The sequence below is a fragment of the Dermacentor andersoni genome, chromosome 8 (assembly GCF_023375885.2).
Source record: "Dermacentor andersoni chromosome 8, qqDerAnde1_hic_scaffold, whole genome shotgun sequence".
Classification (NCBI taxonomy): Eukaryota; Metazoa; Arthropoda; class Arachnida; order Ixodida; family Ixodidae; genus Dermacentor; species Dermacentor andersoni.
Window position 1 is genome coordinate 101,979,756 of NC_092821.1, and position 22,602 is coordinate 102,002,357.

Consider the following 22,602-nt stretch of genomic DNA (forward strand, 5'->3'; position numbering starts at 1 on the left):
ATTTGGCCAGCCACATTGCCGGTGAACTGGTATGAAGAATACAAAAAACAAAAATCCCAGCAACTTTTTAAAATAACCATTACCAATTTTTTCGCTGCCATAAAATAAAACGTACAACGGGTTTCTGCTCAGCCGGTCAAATTTGTGCGCAAGGCGCATTTTTTATGGACAGCTTGTTTTGCCGTGGCGTTTTGCCAGCTTGTTTTGACAGCTTGTTTTGCCGTGAGCAAACTTTGCCGTGCAAAGTTTGCCCTTCTAGGCTACAATGTAATAGTAGCCTGAGCCTCTGCAGTAACATGTCTAATCGTAGATGCTGACTTGCTACGTTCACCTGACACCAGTGCAGAATAATTGTCTAGCAAGTGTTCCTTTCCACCAAAACCGGACCTCACTTCAGAGTTTCTTTGCCTCTATCTCCTTGTTTAACATTGGTATCTCGCAGAGCAGATGTAGTGGCGTTTTCTGCACATGCAAAGCACTTGGCAATTGCCGTGTCGTTTCTGGTAAGCAATTTATAGTCAAATGTCTTGCTTTGTAGCGAAGCTTTCTTTGTCACAAGTTGGGTTTGAAAATTTCAATGAAATCCTAATAGACAGTAACCAACGGCTTGAATGGAACATGTAATTTTTATGTATATTTAAATTGTGGGACTTCGTAAACTTAAACATCATTACTCTTACTTTTCGGTACATGCACCGATCCTTGGAATTCTGCCTTCGCTACTATGCCGTTGTGTGGTGTCTCGATGCCGCCATTCCATTGATACGCGTCGAGATATTTTGCGCTCAGGGATTTTTACAGACAGTTGCATTCGTGTATTATTTTGAATGCAGGAACTTGGGAGGCTCCTGGGGCTATAAGATATGCACAGTTTCATACGTTGTGAATAAATAAGGTACGTATTTCTAGTGTAATATCGAGTGTTGGTAACCGTTTAGTACACATCACCATCTTTTACATTGATTGTGTCTTTTGAAACAAAAACAGTATAAAAGGAGCGGCTCAACGCACGGTTTTCGGCATTTGTATACACCAAATTACCGTGTACATGGAGAGTGCTCTTGTTATCTTGTTAAACACTGAAATTAGCTTATTTGTGTCGTGGAGTTCCGTGCAGGCTCTGAAACCGATTAGAATTCTTGGGAAATTTCACTCAATTTGTAGGATGTTTTTTCTCTACTAACATCTTTTCTATAACCAGTGAAGAAGATATCTCGTAGCTTCTGGATCTAGATATGTCATGGTTTCAGACACTCTGAGCAGACATGTGCCCTAACAGACAGCTTCGGCTCTGTGCGTTTGATAATGCTTAGCGCCCATTCGCGGTCAATGCCCATCATTGGATTTGGTAAGGTGTCGCAATGGGTATGCAGAAATAGACATACAAATGCATCTACCCCCATATTCGCCAATAACGGCCGCTTGATGAGTAACTAGCAGTATGTAGCTATTGCCGCGTTGCCGTTAGATGACGTGGCGTGTGCTAAGACAGCACGAAAGAGTTGCCCCGTCTACAACACACGCTTTATACAATATGTCAATGCATCGTTCAGTGAGCCTTATGTCTCCATGCCTCGTCCAAAGATGAATACCACTCAGGAGATTGAAGAAACTATTTGCCACTGCACCTTGGCCGTTGGCCGGCGCTCTCCTCGAGAAAATACGCACGAGAAGCAAGGAACGCGTGCCATTGAAACGGACCAACAATGATCACAATTTTTTTTATATGGCACAACATCATAACATACGTGTCATAACCTACTCCAAATCTATGATGAAAAGTATTTCTATTCGCCGTGAAGCCGCAAATGCTCTTAAAATGATGGATGGACTGCCACTGTTTTACATTGAAGTAGGCACAACAGCCGTCGTGGCGTTACACTGTGGACCTGCATAAATTATGTGAGATTATATAGCGTGAAAACGAAGATGGCTCCAGTGCGCCATACATTTTAAACAAAATTTTCACAGAATATACACAAGATACCGACAACGGCAGGATTTTTGAAAGTTTGCGTAAATGTGATGTTTGCTCTCAACATGTCTGCACACCAGTGTAGTCAACAACTGCATTTTGGCTTCTTATAAAAACATGATGAATGGTATTTTTTTCAGGATACAAGTTCGACGAACACTATCAGAATAAAATTCCCTTCCCCAAAGCATTTTTCTGTACCCAGGTTTCGCGAAGAAACTCCACCATTTTCTTTTCCATTCTTGGTCCTTGTATTCATGTGCCGACTTTGTTGTACTTTTACATGTGTGTGTGTTTGTGTGTGCGTGCATGCGTGCGTGTATGTGTGTGTGTGTGTGTATGTAATCACTCTCCTGCTGGATTTCATTATTTTTTACTGTAGTTCATTTTGCATGGGCCTCCTTGGCCTGCAACCCCGCAGGGGCGTCTGCGTCAGCAGGCGTTTGGTGTGTTGCGACACCACGTACCCGAGCACACGAGGGTTGGACCCTCCCGCGTGTAGCCGTGCGCGGCTTAGCCGTGTCCGGGGAAAAGGGGATCCTGGGGGTTGAGCCAATGCCGGGTGTTTGGACCTTTACGGCCCCTCGGCGGCGGCAACACACCCCTTTGGCCTCGGCTTCACGTAGACGGCACCCCCGGACTGACCCACCCGGGGGAAATCGGTAGTTGCCTTTTCCTGTCTCTCTCTCCCTCCAATCTTCGTCTTCCTCTTACATTTCATCTTTCCTGTCTCCTTCTAGCTTCCGCTTACTTCCAATTTTTTCAGGCAGCAAGGGTTAACCTTGTGTGAATAGCCAACCTAGGTTATTTCATATTTGGTTATAGTGGTAATGTACAGCTGGCGCTTGCAGGCCGTGTCTCACACGCCCTGCAGCGCCCCCTTGTAGGACTCCACGGTGGGTGGCTGGCATTACTGCCGAAATTACAATCTCCTATGGCTGCTTCCTTTCCCCTACTACCTGATCGCTCCCTGAAGAGGGGGCGCACCGATGATGTCTTAGAATTTTTCGCCCGTCAAAAATAAACTTTTCCACGCTTCCACGTAGTCCACTCCGAAACACCAAACAAACCCGTACGAACAATCTCACCATTTCTCGTGTCTAAGTCTCTCACCCAAGTTTTTGGTACAGGTTACAAAGCATCCAGAATGGCAAGCGGTGATCTCCTCTTGGAGCTCCGAAACAAGAAGCAATATGAGAACCTACCGAACCTAGTATCATTTGGCGACGCCAAAGTGACAGTAACTCCGCATCGTACTATGAATACCACCCGTGGCGTAGTCTCCGATGATGATCTCTTGGAGCTGACTGAGGCTGAGCTCTTGGAGGGCTTCAGTGAGCAGAACGTCGTCAACGTTAAGCGAATTAAGATGAGGCGTGACAACAAGGAAATACAGACCAAACATCTGATACTAACTTTTGGCACAAGTGTCCTGCCCGAGTCCATCGAGGCCGGGTATATCAAGCTCCGTGTTCGGCCATATATCCCTAATCCCCTGCGTTGCTTCAAATGTCAGCGTTTCGGTCACAGCTCTCAGAGCTGCCGAGGCCGCCAAACCTGCGCTAAATGCAGTGCTAATGAGCACACTTCTGAATCTTGTGAAAACTCTCTCCGCTGCGTAAACTGTGAAGGCGAGCACGCTGCATACTCGCGGTCGTGCCCATCTTGGAAGAAAGAGAAGGAAATTGTAACAGTTAAAGTAAAAGAAAACATAAGTTTCAAGGAGGCACGCAGGCGGGTATCGTACCTGCCCAAGAAAACCTTTGCCGATGTGGCGCGTCAGGGGGCAGCGTCACAACGGCCTCCGGCGGCTGTCCGACCCACAGGCAGTGAGTCGGCAGTTACGCCATCTGCCCCCGCGGCGGTTGCAGCTAGCGCTGCTCCGTCGACGCAGAATGAGGGACCACCGACCCCGAAGGTGGCCGCCGCCGAGGCTGTCCCAACCTCCCCGGCCCCTTCCAGCGCTGGCAACAGCCGGCGCAGCCAGATCCCTCAGGGAGCCCCATCGACCTCCGGGCTGGTGGGCGCAGGGGTCTTGCCCTCCAAGGCGGGACTCTCTCGGGAAACATCTCGCTCGCAAGAGCACGTGTCCGGCGCCTCACAAGAGGCAATGGACACTACACCCATCCTCAAGGCGCACCAAGCGCCTAAGGAGCGTCGAGGTTCTCTCGAACGCTTCAAAAAGAGTAAAACCCCGGTTACAGGGCCTCGAAAGAGCTCTGGAACCTAAGCTCTGAAATCTCTGTAATTAATACATCTGTTTCCGTATACACAGCACTTATTTACTACCAATATGGATACACCAATAATTCAATGGAACGTCAGAGGACTTCTCAGGAACCTTGATGACGTGCAAGAGCTTATCCAAAAACACAATCCAAAAGTGCTGTGTCTACAGGAAACACACTTAAAACCACAACACACAAACTTTCTCCGACCGTATGTCACGTTTCGCAAAGATCGCGATGATGCTGTCGTATCATCAGGCGGTGTTGCCATTTTGGTTCATAAAAATATTTCCTGTCAGCGTTTACAGCTACAAACGCCTCTTGAAGCAGTGGCGGTTCGAGCTGTTCTTTTAAATAAACTCGTCACCATTTGCTCGCTTAATGTACCCCCACACTTCAAATTAAACAAGCATGAATTTCAGTCATTTATAGACGAATTGCCAGAACCTTATCTTGTTCTTGGCGATTTCAATGCGCACAGCTCCCTGTGGGGCGACTCTCGTACAGACGCGCGAGGTCGTCTTATTGAACAGCTCCTCTTTTCTTCCGGTGCGTGCTTGCTGAATAAAAAGGAACCGACATATTACTCTCTAGCAAACAGAACATTTTCTTCAATAGATCTTACTATAGTTTCCCCGTCTATACTGCTCGAACTTGAATGGGAAGTTACGAAGAATCCTTCTGGGAGCGATCACTTTCCCATACTGATAAGAACATCAAAAGAAAACGAATATTCTCCGCAAGCTCCTAGGTGGAAGATAGACACAGCCGACTGGGAGAAATTTCGAACTCTCACTAACATCTCATGGGCCGACATGTCTTCTCTAGAAATTGATGCTGCTGTAGAGTATCTTACATCATTCATAATAGATGCCGCATCAAAACGCATATCCGAAGCGAGTGGTCTGGCATGCAAACGACGTGTACCGTGGTGGAACAGCGAATGTAGGATCGCCCGTAAGAATCAGAACAAGGCGTGGGGGTTGCTACGCGCTTCTCCCACTGCAGAGAATCTTATCAACTTTAAAAAAATAAAGTCCCAAGGCAGGCGAACCCGCCGACAGGCCAGAAGAGAAAGCTGGCACAAGTTTTTATCGAGCATTACCTCGTTTAGGGATGAGGCCAAAGCCTGGAACAGAGTTAATAGGATTAGAGGGCGGCAAACACATTCACTCCCCCTGGTAAACACACAGTGCGATACACTACAAGACCAGGCAGACTCACTTGGGGAGCATTTCGAGAACGTGTCAAGCTCAACAAATTATTCACAATCATTTCTCAAACACAAACAAATAGAAGAATGTAAGCCTCTAATCAGAAAATGTCGTCAGAACGAACCATACAACCGTCCTTTTAGTATTGCAGAGTTGAGAGCGGCCTTGAACGCATGCAAGAGCTCTGCGCCAGAACCGGATAGAATAATGTATGAAATGATTAAAAACGTACACAGTGACACGCAAGTTACAATACTTGCACTATTTAACACTATTTGGGCTGTGGGGTACCTTCCGACCGCATGGAAACAAGCCATTGTTGTCCCTGCTTTGAAACAGGGCAAAGATCCTTCCTTAGTGGCAAGTTACCGCCCGATAGCCCTCACAAGCTGCCTTTGTAAGGTATTAGAAAAGATGATTAATCGACGACTAATTCACTTCCTTGAACTGAAGAAAGCGCTAGATCCCTGTCAGTGTGGCTTTAGAGAAGGGCGGTCCACAACCGATCATCTTGTACGCATTGAAGGATATATTCGCGACGCTTTCATCCACAAACAGTTTTTCCTATCGGTATTTCTGGATATGGAGAAGGCTTACGACACAACGTGGCGGTACGGAATCTTACGAGACTTGTCGAGAATGGGAATCCATGACAATATGCTAAAACTGATAGAAAGTTACCTGTCCAACCGTACCTTCCGCGTGAAAGTCGGGAATGTACTATCACGTCCATTTATACAGGAGACTGGTGTACCACAGGGAGGTGTGCTCAGCTGCACGCTCTTTATAGTTAAAATGAACACACTCCGCGCTTCATTACCACCAGCTATATTTTATTCCGTGTACGTAGATGACATACAAATAGGTTTTAAATCATGTAACCTTGCAGTGTGCGAAAGACAAGTACAGCAGAGTTTGAACAAGATATCAAAGTGGGCAGACGAAAATGGATTTAATGTCAACCCCCACAAAAGTTCATGTGTTCTCTTTACAAGAAAGAGAGGCCTGGTTCCAGACCCGTGCATGGCGCTGGGTGGACAACAAATACCTGTCAACAAAGAACAGAAATTTCTAGGTGTAATACTTGACTCTAAGCTTACTTTCATCTCGCACATAAAATATGTCAAAACTAAATGTCTAAAAACTATGAACTTACTAAAGACGCTATCACACACAACATGGGGTAGCGACAGGAAATGTATAATGAATATTTATAAGAGCCTTATTCAATCTCGGTTAGACTATGGCGCCATAGTGTACAGCTCTGCCGCCCCGAGTGCACTAAAAATGCTGGATCCCATCCACCACCTGGGTATCGGTCTGGCCACAGGCGCATTCAGAACTAGCCCCATTCAAAGCTTGTATGTAGAATCGAATCAGTGGCCACTCCATATGCAAAGATCTTACATCAGCTGCACATACTTCCTTAAAGTGCACTCCAATAATGAACATCCATGTTTCAACACTGTTAACGATATGACCTGCACTACACTTTTCCATAATCGCCCCTCTGTAAGAAAGCCTTTCTCGCTTCGAGTGAGGGAGCTTAGTGATGAGATACATGTCCCACTCCTCGAGCTTCGCCTAATGCATCCAACCAAGGTGTTACCACCTTGGGAGTGGCAGCTGATTGAATGTGACATATCCTTTTTAGAAGTAACAAAACACGCACCAGAGATAGAAATCCGAATGCATTTTCTTGAACTCCAGCACAAGCACTCCTGCGCAGAGTTCTACACAGATGCTTCGAAGTCAAATGCCGGGGTGTCTTATGCTGCCTTCGGCCCATCCTTCTCAGAATCTGGTGTACTGCATCCGGAAACAAGTATCTTTACGGCCGAGGCCTACGCAGTACTGTCTTCTGTAAATCACATACGAAAATCGAAACTTGAAAAATCAGCGATATATACGGACTCCCTAAGCGTCGTGAAGGCCTTGATGTCACCCTGTAGACACCAAAATCCAGTACTTAATAAACTATATTCCGTCTTGTGTAAAGCGTACATATCTAACCAGCATATCATTATATGCTGGATGCCTGGCCATAGGAGCATCGAGGGCAACGTACTGGCGGACGAGATGGCTACGTCCATAGCATCGCAAGCCGTTAACCCTACCGCTGAGGTGCCTGTCACAGATCTGAGGCCTTTCTTGCGAAGGCGGCTGCGTGCCCACTGGCAACGCATGTGGGACGCGGAAAAAGATAATAAGCTCCACCTAACAAAGCCACAGTTAGGACTCTGGCCTTCCGTAACAAAATCACGCCGGACAGATGTCCTATTCTGTCGTCTAAGAATAGGACACACATTTGGCACACATAACTTTTTACTCACCGGAAACGAGCCTCCAACCTGTGGTAGATGCGGGGAGAGGCTGACCGTCCTCCACGTCCTTCTGGAGTGTCGGGCAGCCGAATCTGAAAGAAAGAAACATTTTCCCTTAGCATACCGCCAGCACATCCCCCTTCATCCAGTAATGTTACTCGGCCCAGAACCGCTGTTTGACTCCAGCGTAGTCCTGGGCTTCCTGAAAGATGTTGTCTTGCATGTTCTTAGCCCCACATGTTCGTAGCGGGTCCTCTCTTCAGAGGATACCGCTGTGATAGCAATTTCGTGTAGCACACGCCTCTAGGCCCTTGTGTTTCAAGGGCTCTGGCGAGGCAGCAGTGCTCCAAGTAATTTTACTATCTTATACATTTTCCATTTTGCATCATTCTCCTACGGTTGATTTTAATGGTCATAGTTTTCTTCATAAATCATCGCCATAATTTTATAGCACGTAGATTTTACGCAGTTTACAGCGACTATTTTTAGGCCACTTTACAGCCAAGTCACATCTTCCATAATAAATCAACATTAACACTTGTCATGGCGCTCTTTGGCCAAACCTGGCCCTTGCGCCACTAAACACAACACATCATCATCCTTGGCCTGCAAAGCATCCTCTAAATGCTCAAATCATAATTATCCTCTAAATATAGAAATAACTTCTTGCTCGAATATTTCAGCTGTCACATGACTACAGTGCTTAAGAGACCATAGAAGTGTAATGTGTACAACAATAAAAACAAGCAGGCGCATCAACCATAAATTTTACTTCTGCAGCTAAAACATAGGCTGTTTCGTGTGGCGTAAACACTACCTAAGATGGTGAAAGCATATGCGCAGGTATACTTGGCTATAAAGACTTGCCTACCCAACTTAATACTATAAGAATTCCAGTGCATATGATGCTTGTTCTAGACATTTGTAGGTTTGCAGTAATACTTTTAGGATTAGATAAAACGCTTTCAATTCACCTGCCAAATAATCGAACTCCTACTGATAGCATTTAAATTTCGACTTGCTGGTTGAACACATTCTGACCATAACCGCACTAACCAGAATGATTAGAAGACAGCCTGCTATACTGACCAAATACATAGGCAGAACCAGAACACGTAGAAAGCGACAACAAAGTATTAAAAATAATTCCTAACGCCTGCGCAATGAGGACTTGTTGGTTTATTATTATACTAAAATTACACTAGTGCCAGTGAGAAAGTCCTGTGTGGTGCTGATCACATCAAATTCCTTTATTGAGCAACACTGAAACATGGAGCAAACACCTTAGAAAAGCAAGCAGATAGCTTAGCACCATCTGCGAAATAGTGTTCTACTTTAACAGAGCAAAGTAGGCAAAAATATTGAAAAAATTAAATTTTTTGGCACACCCTGAAATCCGCTACCTTTTCTGAACAAGGAGGAATCGTTTCTCTCAGTGCTACTTCTTTTCGAAAAAAAATAATTATTTCCAAACCTAAACAGTGGTCTACTACGCCCCCATTCCCCGCCTTCTTGCGGAATGTATCCATAGTGCAATTATCGAAGCCGTATGAAGAGGCTAGAATTTTCAAGCTGGAGTGCATTGGGCACGTTCAGAAAAACGTGGACGCAAGACTGCGAAAATTGAGCAAAGACAGCTTTCAGACGGGAAATGGATATCTTCGTTGGGACGTCTGAGCGATGCCTTCATTGACAAGCTCGAGAACTGCTATGGTTTGGCCATTAGAAGAAATAGTGGCAGATTAGAGGACATGCCAAAAGCTGTCCCGGCCACATATTTTCGCCTAGCATCAAAGAATACCAATTGATCCCACGGCATCTGCCCCAAAGACGCTGACACATGGTGAAAATTCCACAAAGCCCAGATAAATGGTTCATAATGAACACGTTTCATCAGCAGTTCTTGAGGTAGTGAAGCCCATTTATCAGTAGCACGCTTAGTCGAAGCTATATGCTAAATGCTTCAATGCGAAAACAAAAGTCCCTAACGAGTCCTTTATTAATGTCGTATGCAAATGCGCTAAAAATGTTTTTTTTTAATATCAAACTGAAAATATCAACACTTGATGCTGTGCTCCCATTTAATGAGGGCAGTAGAGCCCGAGCCAGTGTGCTGAAATCATTTGGAATTTTACCAGGGCAATCTACAGTGCAGGCGCATTGCGACATTTACCTGCATCAACAGCACTTCGCTGAAGGGCAACAGTACTTCGCTGAGAGGCTCGGAAGGCAAGACGCCTAACCAAAAAAAGAAAAAAAGTGATTCTGGTGACGAGTATTTGACTGGTGCCTTTTGTAACGGTTCGTCAATTCGCTATTCTTTTATTGTACTTTTTAATAAATCCGCTTTTGTACTTCAAACGCAAATATCTGTCTGAAAACCTATTATTTTAATGCATTTCTTCCTGCATATCAGCAACCCCAAGTGCTAAGAACATAATTTTCAGCCAGTATTTGGACCAGAGACAGGGAAATGTACTGCAGCAGAATTATTGTTGTATAGGGATACACTTTTGTTAAACACGAAATTTAATGTCTAGTACTGAGTGATAATTAGGTACCTGCAGTAAACAATCAACCAACAAAGGCGTGGAAATTATAAGCGACACATCTGCTACAGTGAAAAAAAAAAGCGTGTGCAGCTTGCACTAGTGGTGCAAAGCTACAGCCAACAGCGGAGCTTGTGATCACCTTGTTCTTAAGTAGCTTGCCAAAGTTGTTTGTAGGTTTTGCGAGGAAATACTAGGTTTTGCTAAGTGGTTAGTAGACATGTCCATGTTGTTTCTACGTTTTGTGAGGTTATCGTGCACGGTAAAAAAATTTCCCCGACTTTATGGCAAATCTCACGGTTGTGTGGGACCGAAGGCTTTTCCGTAAATAAATAACGGTCATTTTCGTGGAACGGACAGCCGTTGAATGGAGACCATAATACAATATACGAGTCCTTTCGAACCTACAAAACGGAAGATTTTGTATGCTGAATGGGTTTTATAACCGTTAGAGTACAGGTGCTTCTGATATTCAGAAAGCCGAACACACCGTGTCCGGAATATGTACTATCACCTTTATTGTACAGGTGCCTCCTGTATTCACAAAACGAAAGAGTCCGCGTTATAAATCTGTACTATATCCATTAAAGTACAGGTGCCTCGCGCATTTCGTCCCTCAGAGCACAATAATACTATGGAAAATGCACTATCGGGGACAAAACTACCTAGCACGTGCGAGCATTGACCAAACTTTAGTGGTGCGCTATCTGCTGGGATCAGCGGCACTAACATCTGCGTTCGGAATGTGCATACGTGACCCACTGTTTCCAGTGGTTTTGAACGTACAGATGCAATTTGGTCGACTCTCGCACCTGCAGGGTACTTTTGTCCACAATAGTACATAACCTTTAATGCAAATATCATAACGGCAGCTCATAGCCGAAGCAGCAGGTTACATTGAGAAAGTTATATTTACAACAGACTGACATAACCGAAAAGACAGAACACATTGTTTTTTGTGTTATGAATGCACTGCATAGCATAGATACAAAATGGTGCAAACTTTAAGTCCTCAAGCTTCTTAGATCAGTTAAGCAACTTTATTTTCTTCAATCGCACTTTTGCACTGTTTCCTGGCGAAAGTTGTTCTTGACCCCAAGTGCCTTGCAAAGATAACCTTGCTGCTGTAAGGAGAAACAAGCATTATTCGTAATATTTTGTCCTAAAGAAAGCGGCAAAAAAGGATAATCACAGAACACAACAAAGCAGTAACCTATTTGTTAGAAAGACATATAAGTAGACCAACATTTTTGGAGCAAGGGATGTTGCTATAGCGGACATTTGAACAAAGGTACTTGTCATCCGAGTAGCAACTGTTTTTTTTTGACAGTGTTTTTTTGTGCATAGTTCACTGGACCCTACCAGTATTTTAGGAGGAAAGCTGGTGCATCTAATAGGTCAAGAGAAGCCGAAGTGTTGAATTAAAGGCAGGAAGGGTGTGCTTACCAGTGGCGGTCGTGGTCGAGCTGGTAGGAGCTCTGCTGTCAGTTCTTGCAAAGTGTAGTGGTGTCCAAAACAGAAAGTGATGTACACATATAAGCAATCATTATTCCATCAGACCTAGACTTCCCGGAAGTCAAAATAGGAATTGAGATAAACTGTTCGACCATTTCAAAAGGGCAACGAAGAAATAAGGCAAACACATTTTGTACCAAGACCCATCTTGTTAACATCAGTAGAAATGGTAAACGGAGGCACATGATGAATACACAATTTGTATATTCAACATGTGTAGAATATATTCACCAAATATTTAAAAAATAAAGACATCATACTTAAACTGGACATGACCACGAAACGGTAAAGAACAGCCTGTGAAAAAAAATGTGATGGGCAATATGACAACCAGGTGCAAGATTGCGAAACGTAGAACGCTGTTTATATTCATGGTGCTGTTGATGGCTTCAGCTTTCTGTATTCTTGTGAACCCTTTCGCTTACTTGAACAAGCAAATTGGTCATTTTTTAAACAAGTCCAAGTTCAAACTTTCTTCTCCGTTTCAGTGTCATTATAGCGGAAGAAAATGTTATAGGCAGTTCTGCTGTGTGGGCATTCATTCAGCAGTAATATTCACAGGCGTAAGCTCAAATTTATCGGTGTAAATGGACCTTAGCTCCTGGCAAACCATTAGCTGGTCTTCTTTTAGCACAGATGCCTACCCATTATATATGTTGGCAGGAGCACAAGCTAACTACATTATGATTGTGGCCTAAACCAAAGTAAAGTTTGGTAACAATGCGTGAATGAAACAAACAGCATTCCACAATACTGATTCCACTAATCCAGAAAAGTTGCTAAAATTATTGTACCCCCGTACAAACAATAATTAAACAGCACACAGACTCTCACTGACCCTGCTATTATAACACTACGGATCAAGTGAGAGGAATTACGCGATCTGAGGCCATAATTCTGTTTGTTAGAACATCAAATGTGCTTTAGATTATTGCTAAATTTCAACTAACAAAACAGCAGGCAGTTTTCGATATGGTGACCGATGCATATGTATTTAGCTGTAATACATTTAGTGCAAGTTAAAACTCTAATTTATCTCATTTGACACAATTTAAATGCAATATTCTGCTAATAAACGACGCACCATGTGCCGTCCGAAACAATGAAACAACTTTCAAGAACCTGAATCGCCGCCTGGGCCGTGGCGAGGTGGTAGAGTGCGTTCTGTGTAAAATACTGTGCCTGTATAGCCTAATTCTGTGGAAATTGCATTTATTATCAGTTGTGAAGGTTTCTAAATTAAACTGCACACAGTAAAAACCTCTATGCAGTTTTGCGAAATGCAAAACTCCTCTTTTTGTTGTTTATAGCTAATTACACGTAGGGCCATGACATGTCCACTATCATCGTCATTCATAGACAATCAAACCGAATATCATCACCCTAAGTGTTGTGTGGCTTCTGTCTCACATTTTCTGTCGAAAATAGTGTGGGGTGCTGCGGTCGACAGAGAAACTGATTTTTGGAACGAAATAAAATAATAAGTATAGTGATCTCGGTGCTTTCACAGTTGTATAAGCATCCCCGGCTCTTATAATAAAAAAAATCAGGAATACATGTATACTTTTAATTGCTTGACCAGCCAACAAGCACAACATGCTTAGGCAGGTCAGAATTTATGTATTTGTATGCTCTATTGACAAATAAACTTTGAAACTTTGAAACTTTCACATCGGAACCCTTATGAGGTACTTATTAACTGAATAAAGAATTCCATATTCAGTTCGAAAGACAGATTTCATTTCCCTTAAAATTAGCATCAAGCCGATGATTCTTGCATTTGGTGCTATATTTCTTTTTTATTTCCGTTGCAAAGTGTATGCATCGTCGGTGATATCAGTTGACATGTCTTTGATTGCTCTGAAACATTGCAACTATTTCATATAAGCTTTAAATTCATATAGCGGATTTGTTGGCTTTAAACTTAGCCGCCGTGATTGCTCAGTGGCTATGGTGTTGGGCTGTTGAGCACGAGGTCGCGGGATCGAATCCCGGCGGCGGCGGCTGCATTTCGATGGCGGAGACATGCGAAAATAACCGTGTACTTAGATTTAGGTGCATGGTAAAGAACCCCAGGTGGTCTAAATTTCAGGAGTCCCCCACTACGGCGTGCCTCATAATCAGACAGTGATTTTGGCACGTTAAACCCATAATTGAATTTTTAACTTTAAACTTAGCAGATGGAGTCTGCAGAACTGCGATATCTCTTTCTGGCACAGAAACGTGGATTATTAAGCTTCGTGGTGGTATTTGTATTAAACCTTCCAATTTTTAATAATTTGTACTTCTAGGCTCTAAATAAAATAGTTGTTCCTTCAACGAGTAGAATTTAGCTTTCTCAAATGCCACAAATTTAATTCAAATTAGTCCCGTGGCTAGCTCAAAAGTATTTCCGCATTTTGGATGTATTCGAGTAGGAAAACTTGCAGAATTTGTTGCTAGGTACAGTTACAGAAAAACAGTTCTAGTTCTTTTGTTTTGTAATTTACAGTTGCAAACTGAGTAAGTTCTTTTCCTTCAAATTTTGTTATTTTCAGCAATTTTTAAGAAGAATGGATGGCTTTAATGTAAATACTATGATTTGAAAAAGTTTTATTTCATGAAGCCTAACCGAATTTGGTCCCATAGTTGCCGAGAAAAACGATTTCATTGTTCACGTGCATTACATTAGAGCTCCCGAGCTAGATCTTTTTTTTTTTTTTTGAGGCATACCGTGTGCCGGTCTGGTTCGTATTTCTCACCCTAATTTTAGAATATTGACTCTGCTCTGAAATTTGTTTCCCTTACAGCGAAATTCAAGCTTTTAAACTCTGTGCGATATATGGTGTGCTTCTCCATGAAGACCCCTATTTGCGACATTTTTGCAGGGACTGCCAGTGTTATTTTTGTACGTAAATATAGACTAAAATTCTGTGTGGTTTCGTCACGCAGAAACAACATTGCAGTGCACATTCATATCAGTCTATTTTCAGGCTTTCAAACTTATCAAACTTTTTGTTTCGTGCGTTCGCACCACCAGCTTCACCTGAGAAGCATGATGGAAACTAGTTTGTGTGTCGCAAGTTCAAGTCTGAAGCGTGTATGTAAAATATATGAAGCATGCGTCTTGTCTGAAGTGCAATAAGCATTTTAAATTGAATATTTTGTGGGTGTTGCAAGAATGTTTTTGTCACTGCATTTACTGTAGTCCTTATTGCCTACCTTATAGTTTTCTAGGGCCTTGGTTAGCACTTAACACACATCGGCCTAGCTTCTATAGGCATTTGCCTGTAGGGGTTCAAAATCAACTCCATAGAAATATTCTATAGAAATTTGTCGTTAGCTTCTATAGAGCAACTCGATATATATGTTCTATAAAAATTAGTGTTTAGCACCTTCAAAGCCACTCGATAGAAATATTCTATAAAAATTTGTCTTTAGCATCTATGATCTATAAAGCTACACGATAGAAATATTCTATAGAAAGCTGTCTTAACGATCTTGAAAGCAACTACATAGAAATGTTCTATAGAAACGTGTATTTGGAGCTGTTATAAGAATTCGGTATCCAAATAACTTTTGGAACTTTATAGGAAAATTCTATAGGCAATCAAAATAAACACAAGAGAGTTGTATAGAACAAATTCAAAAAAATTAAAAAAAACACATTAAAATTTTTCTAAGGGCCACGCGAACTGTAGAAACAATGCCTAACCGATCGCATACGCATGAGCTGTAGCCTAAAGGAGGTCACGTATAGGCGCTTTCCAACCATAGAGAAATGCCGCCTTCCAAGAAAGCCTTGCTTACGCGCGGATCAGCACTATTGTTAGCGGGCCGTCTCCCCACTGTGAGAATTTGGCCTTTGTGTGAAGATGTCTGCTTAGGCATCCTTCTCTCATTTGGCGCCTCAGTCTTGTGAGACAATTCAGTGTCAGTTCCACCTCATTAGGAATGACTTCTCCGATGCGTGAGCCAGGTAGTCGAGACCATGTGGTGTTTGGTGTAAGGCCGTCAACACGCGACTAGTAAATTTCCGGTGAGCTCTGAAATTCATTTCTTTTTATTTTCTTTCTTTTTTCACAGTAGATTTCAGTGTTGTTAAAGTTCGCCGGAAATGTGTCGTATATCTAGCCGCATTCATCGCCACTTACGTACGCGTGACTCCAAAACGACGATGCTAGAACAATTGAGAAATACTATGCCGTGTCGCCTGCTGCGATCAGCAAAGTCCCGATTGCACAGAAAATTTCAAGCATATTTCAAACACTTCTACCACGGATAATCCAAAGAAGTTTTTGGCCATGTAGGACACTCGGCGCTGTACTTGTTGGCGATAAGCTGGCGTCTCCGCCTGTGGGATTATCTGACTCAGCTACGTTGAATGCTCGGTTGCCTTAGACGGGGGTTCAAATGCCGCTGTAGGAGAGTTTTTTTTTTTTTACTACGGTGAGCTTGAAATGCACCTTCTGCAGTGCACAACGTCTACCGGCAAAAAATGCCGAGAGCGAGTGGGGCTATACTAATCGCGGTACAACCACTAGGCTTCAACAAGACACTACCTCACCAGAAAAGGAATTGGCCTCCGTGGTACAGTATTCGGCCACCCCCTCCGATATGGCTCACTCAATTACTTAATGGCGCTCAGTCCCGAGCAGGTGCAGAGCGCCTGCCCAAGATGGTGGTCAGACCTGTAACGCAGCAGGGGGTGCTAAGAATCTCTGGGTGCGGAGAGGCCGCCAATGGAAACTGACCCATGCAATATTTAACACTCCAACCCTCTCGAGTGAGGCTAGCTTAGCAGGACTTTTTGAGGAACTATCAGACAATGTGTTGTGTTCCATCCGCCTTAGTGAGATTAGAACTGGTGAGGCTTATACATTGCTGAATAACAGAGATGTCTTCTATAGAGGTATCCTAGATTAGAAGCAATACGGGGTAGGATTCCTAATCCATACCGACATTGCGAGCAACATTGACCAATTGTAGAGCATAATTGAGAGGGTAGCTGTAGTCGTAATGAAACTTAATAAGATGTATAGATTAATGGTAGTACAAGCCTACGTTCCACCATTCAGTCACAATGATGATGAAGTAGATCAGGTATATGAAGATGTTGAATTTGCGATGAGAAAATTGGAAACTGTCGTAATGGGCGACTTCACTGCAAAAGTGTGGAAAATCAGGCTGGTGAACAAGCAAATGACAACTACGGCGTCCATTCTAGGAACGCTAGAGGAGATATGCTGGTAGAATTTGCAGAAATGAATAAGCTTCGAATAATAAACACATTTTTCAGGAAGCGTAGCAACAGAGAGTGGACCGGGAAAAGCCTAATGGTGAAACAAAAAATGAAATTGTCTACTTCCTGCTGATCTCAGCACAGTCCAGCATGTAGACGCGGTAGCTAGGGTAAATTTCAGTGATCATAAGCTAGTGAGGGCTAGGATTCACCTCAATTTGAAAAGTGAAAGAGCAAAGTTGGTCAAGAAGAAACAGGTCAATCTAGAGGCAGTAAAGGTAAAAGCGGACACATTCAGGCTCGTACTTGCTAACAAATATGCAGCCTTAGAACAGAGAGATGATGATGACATAGAGCTAAGAATGCAACCGTAAAGCTGTGCTTCTGAGACAGCAATTAAAGTGGGAGGCAAGGCGACAAGGTAACAAGTAGGCAAGCTTTCCGAAGTAACAAAGCACCTAATAAAGAAACAACAAACAATGAAAGTGTCCAACTCAAGAAATAGGATATAATTCGCGGAACTGTCAAAACTTATCAACCAGGTGAAAATAAGTGATATTCGAAACTACAACGTGTGAAAGACTGAAGAAGCCGTAAAAAAATGGACGCAGCCTGAAATCAGGGAGAAAAGCTTGGCATAGGACAAACCAAGATGTATGCACTGAAAGATTAACAGGGTGATATCATCAGCAATGTCGAAGATATTGTAAAAGCATCGGAAGGATTCTATCCTGACCTGTACCGTACCTAGAGGAGTCAGGGTACCTCGAGTAGAACGAGTAATGAATATGATACAGAAACTCGTCCCATATCTAGCGATGAGGCCAGAAGGGACTTGCAAGACATGAAACAAAGAAGAGCAGCAGGAGAAGATGGAATAACAGTCGATTTAATAAAAAATGTAGGAGACATAATGTTTGGAAAACTGGTGGCTCTTTATACGAAGTGTCTATCGACTGCAAGGGTCACAGAAAATTGGAAGAATACAAAAATTATACTAATCCACAAAAATGGAGACGTTAAAAAATTGAAAACTTATAGGCTCATTAGCTTACTTTCAGTACTATACAAAATATTTACCAAAATAATCTTCATTAGAATAAGGGCAACACTGGACTTTAGTCAACCAAGTGAACAGGCTGGCTTCAGGAAGAGATACTCTACAATAGATCACATCAATCTTATTATTCAGCATATTGAGAAATCTGCAGAGTATAATAAATCTCTCTCTTTTTTTCATAGATTACGAGAAGGCATTTGACTTAGTAGAGATACCAACAATCATAGCGGCATTACGTAATCATGGAGTACACAACGCTTACGTAAGTAGCTTTGAAAATATCTACAGAGGTTGTACATCTACTTTAATTCGACACATAAAAAGCAGGAAGATACCTATAAAAAAAGAGGTAAGATGGGAGACACAATCTCTCCAATGCAATTCACTGCGTGCTTGGAAGAAGTATTCAAGCTATTAAACTGGGAAGGTTTAGGGGTAAGGATCGACGGCGAATACATCAGCAAGCTTCGGTTTGCCGTCAACATTTTTCTATTCAGCAACACTACGGACGAGTTACAGAAAATGACTGAGGACCTTAAAAGAGAGAGTGTAAGAATGGGGTTGGACGAATAATATCTAGACGACAAAGATGGTGATAACTAGCCGGGCAAAAGAACAAGAATTCATGATCGCCGGTCGCCTTGTTGGATCTTGAGGACAATCCCAATAACTGTCCCCCTGACATTGCACCTTGCCGTTGGGTGCGGGAGTTGGCCGAGGTTGAGGAGGACTTTGAGATGAAAACTGGAGATTTATTTACATTATTTACAGTGAGAGTACAAACAAATTAACAGTCATAAAGTCATTACGGGCCGGCAGCAACTCGGACGCTGCGGCCCGTGGTAAGAAGCTCAAAAGAGATCAATGAAGGAATGCTCTCTTGCTGCTCCCGTTCTCTGGCTTTTAACCCTTTCGGTGTCTCGAAGTCACGTCACGTTCGGCCAATCGGCGAGCCCGCTCAGGTGGCGTCATTTTTGGCCAATCGGCGAGCCCGCTCAGGTGGCGTCATTTTCGGCCAATGGTAGGCGCCCATGCGATTGTGTCACACCCGGCTCAGAGGGTCGCTCCTTGGGCCCCAATTGTCCGAGGGCTTACTTTTCTCTGAGGTATTGCCTTTCTGGCTTGCAACTGCCTTCACAAAGGCGGATGGGGGGATCGCTGCCAGCGCTTCACGGTGCATTACCGCAGTCTTGCCTTGGGACCTACGTTACCTGGAACCGTGCCAGGCTCCCGCTACACTTTCGAGAAGAGTCAAGCAGTGAATAGCTCCACCTGCGGCGCACGAGGTGGGGGACGCCAACTTTTTTGGACGTGCGGCGCCTCGGGAACGTGGTAGATGTGCTTCTGCGCTCCTTAATTTGCTGTGACGCGATTCGATGTGGTCTGGTGAACTCGAAGAAGGCTCAGAAAAAGTCCCGTATCTAACAATCTCTACAGTCTATGAAGTAGTACGGTTACCTAAGTCAAATAATCACAGGGAACCCTGATTATGAGAAGGAAATTCACAGAAAAATAAAAAATGGGTTGGATCGCATACGCCGGACATTTCCAACGCCTAAGGGAAGCTTACATTTATTATTGAAAAGGAAAGTATATAATCTGCATTTTCCCATTGCTGACATATGGGGCCGATACTTGGAGACTGACAAAGAAGCTTGAGAAGGACCGCGCGAAGATCCATGGAACGAAGGTTGCTAGGCATAACGTTAAGAGACAGAAAGAGAGCGGTTTGGATCAGAGAGCAAACGTGCATAGATGATATTGTAATCGACATCAAGAGAAAAAAAAAACGAAGCTGGGCAGCTCATGTAAGGCGCTGGTTAGATAACCATGGGACCATTAGGATGACAGAATGGGTACCAAGAGAAGGGAAACGCAATCGAGGACGACAGAAGACAAGGTGTAGCAATAAAATTAGGAAATTCGCATGCGCTAGTGCGAATTCGTTGGCCCAGGACAGCGCTAATCGGAGATCGCAGGGAGAGGCCTTCATCTTCCAGTGCTCATAAAACAGACTGATGATGATGTAGTATGCAGAAGGTCTGCGTGTAGCATAACGAACAGAAAACAGGTGTATTGGTAGTTCCAAAGTAACAAATTCAATAAACATTTCGTAAGTTCCGCAGAAATGTGTATTTATGTCATATATTGCTTTGAACAACAATGTGCGTTATGGGCGTACATCATGAAACCAGTGTTTTGCAAGTTGCCCTAAATTAGGTGTAACGTATCCACAGCTTCGCTGACCAACCACCTTCATAGGAGTGGAGGGGTGGAGATGTCTACACGAAGATTCCGAAAAGCCAATAGTCTTTCTTTTGTTTTGGGGGGGGGGGGAGTTGGTGCCAATAAAATGAGACTAAAGGCAAATATTAGGTCGAGCTAAAGTGTAACTTTAGTGCTCGAGAATGTCTAAGGCGTCAAATGTTATCGTCAACGGAGCCTTAGTAACCGAAAAACACAGGTAAGTGCAGGATACAATTAAAGACTCTGGCGGGGCATTCGAATACTTGACAGATGACAAACGCGCTTCTCATTTAAAGTCTGTTAACAGGACTCAACTGCGCGGTTTTAATAAAAAACATCATTGTATTGCATTACAAGACGACTGGAAATGATACTTGTCCAGTTCTATTTATCTTAATAAAAGAGAACTCAGAAAATCTTGACGCCAAGGCGAGCGGTCGAAAGTTTGCATTTTCGCTCGACTCTAAGCAGCCCGCGCTTTCGTGTTTACGCGGTCTCGTTATCGCGGAATGCTGGGCTGGTTTAGCTGTCTAGCGAAACTTACAAAAATTGCCAGTCGCATAGAATTCGACTTGCATGGGATGTCATGGTATGCCCGAATATTCCTCTTCACTTGACGAAAAGCAGCTGCTGCAGCGACTCCGCCGCTCTGTCCTGGCTTGGTTTATCCATTGCCGCTATTTTGCGTTTTGTGCATAAACCCATACTGCTCTCTCTCGTACGCCCCTTTACTCACCGACAGAAGCAAAGGGTGGCGATGGCCTATACAACGTTACCACTCTCCATTTGTGTAGTGGGGAATTTTAATTGCGATAACCGTATATATTGGGGCTCTTTAGATCCATTTGTCTCATAAAATAAGCATTTTCTTGGTACGAAACAAGCATTGCGAGGTTTCTGGACTGGAATTTAAAAACAATACGTCAACTTTGTATTTGCCATTTCCCTTTAGCGTCCCTTAAAGATTCCCGCTCATGTTCGGCACGCTTATAAAATTATTTCTCACTTGTACCTGTGGCAGAATTGTAAGGTTCTTTGACTGAACGTAATGAACTGTTTTCAATGTGGCTTGGAAAGACGGGCTTGATTTCTTGCGTATCTACCACCTTTATCAGCGCACACGAAGATATGTGCCCCCGCAGCACCTGGACTCTGAACTCATCGCAGATCGGTTTAAAGATATGGCCCACGAGGTCACGCGGGCTCACGCCATACGCAGCAGCCGCCGGAGTAAAACGCTCCCCTCCCCTCCCCCGGTGCCCTGCAGGCGATGGGAGACGGTGCGCTTCCTCCTAACTTTCTACCCTTGTGCCCGCGAGCTTGGCCCGCCATCGTAGGCTAACCTTCCCATGCTTTCTCTCGTGCACGCAGCCTACGGCACGCGGAAACGTGGCTACCGCCCTTACAACATGGCAATGCTGTCGGCAGAAATGCGCATACACTGTCCAATTATTATTGCATTAAAATTATTGGCTCTATGCAACTGTGCTGTGTGCAGGACTGGAGAGTTCATGACCGAAGTTCGAATAAGGAAGTGGTACATGTTTCCGGTTTTACGGAGGGCACACATATCATCCTATAGTGGAAGTGCACATTATAGAATAGAATAACTTTATTTGCACCTACTTGATGGAGGAGGCTGCAAGTAAAAGCTGCTCCAATAGAGGCAGCTTGACGAGGACCGCAGCCCAGAGGCAACAGCATACATGCACACACATATGCATCATATATATATATATATATATATATATATATATATATATATATATATATATATATATATATATATGCACTTACATACCCGTATATGCATACACTCTTGTTTGCATACCTACATATATACACACACATATTCAGAGGCATATATACACACACTTTATATACATACTAGCCGAGAGGATGTACACTTAACTAGTTATATAAAAATCCTGCACATACAAGTCTCTCAGTTGTTGGGCCGTTATTTGCATGACATCAACGCAAATGGAACAGATACAAACGTCGGATTTTTCTGCCGTTGGCCATCGCAGAAATGGCTACTGTAGCTTTCACGGCAGGGGCGCTCCTAGTTGGTTGATAATTGAAAACGATGAAACGGACCGACTAGCTTTGCAAGCTTTATAAAACATTAGTTATTGTTACTTGACCAGGGTGTCAGAAAAATCTAAAATTATGTATTATGCAATGTTTGCTTTCTGTTCTTTGTTGAACGTTTTAGGTAAAATTTGCTGCTTTACCATATACAAGCTCAGGATTATGCTCTGTTTTG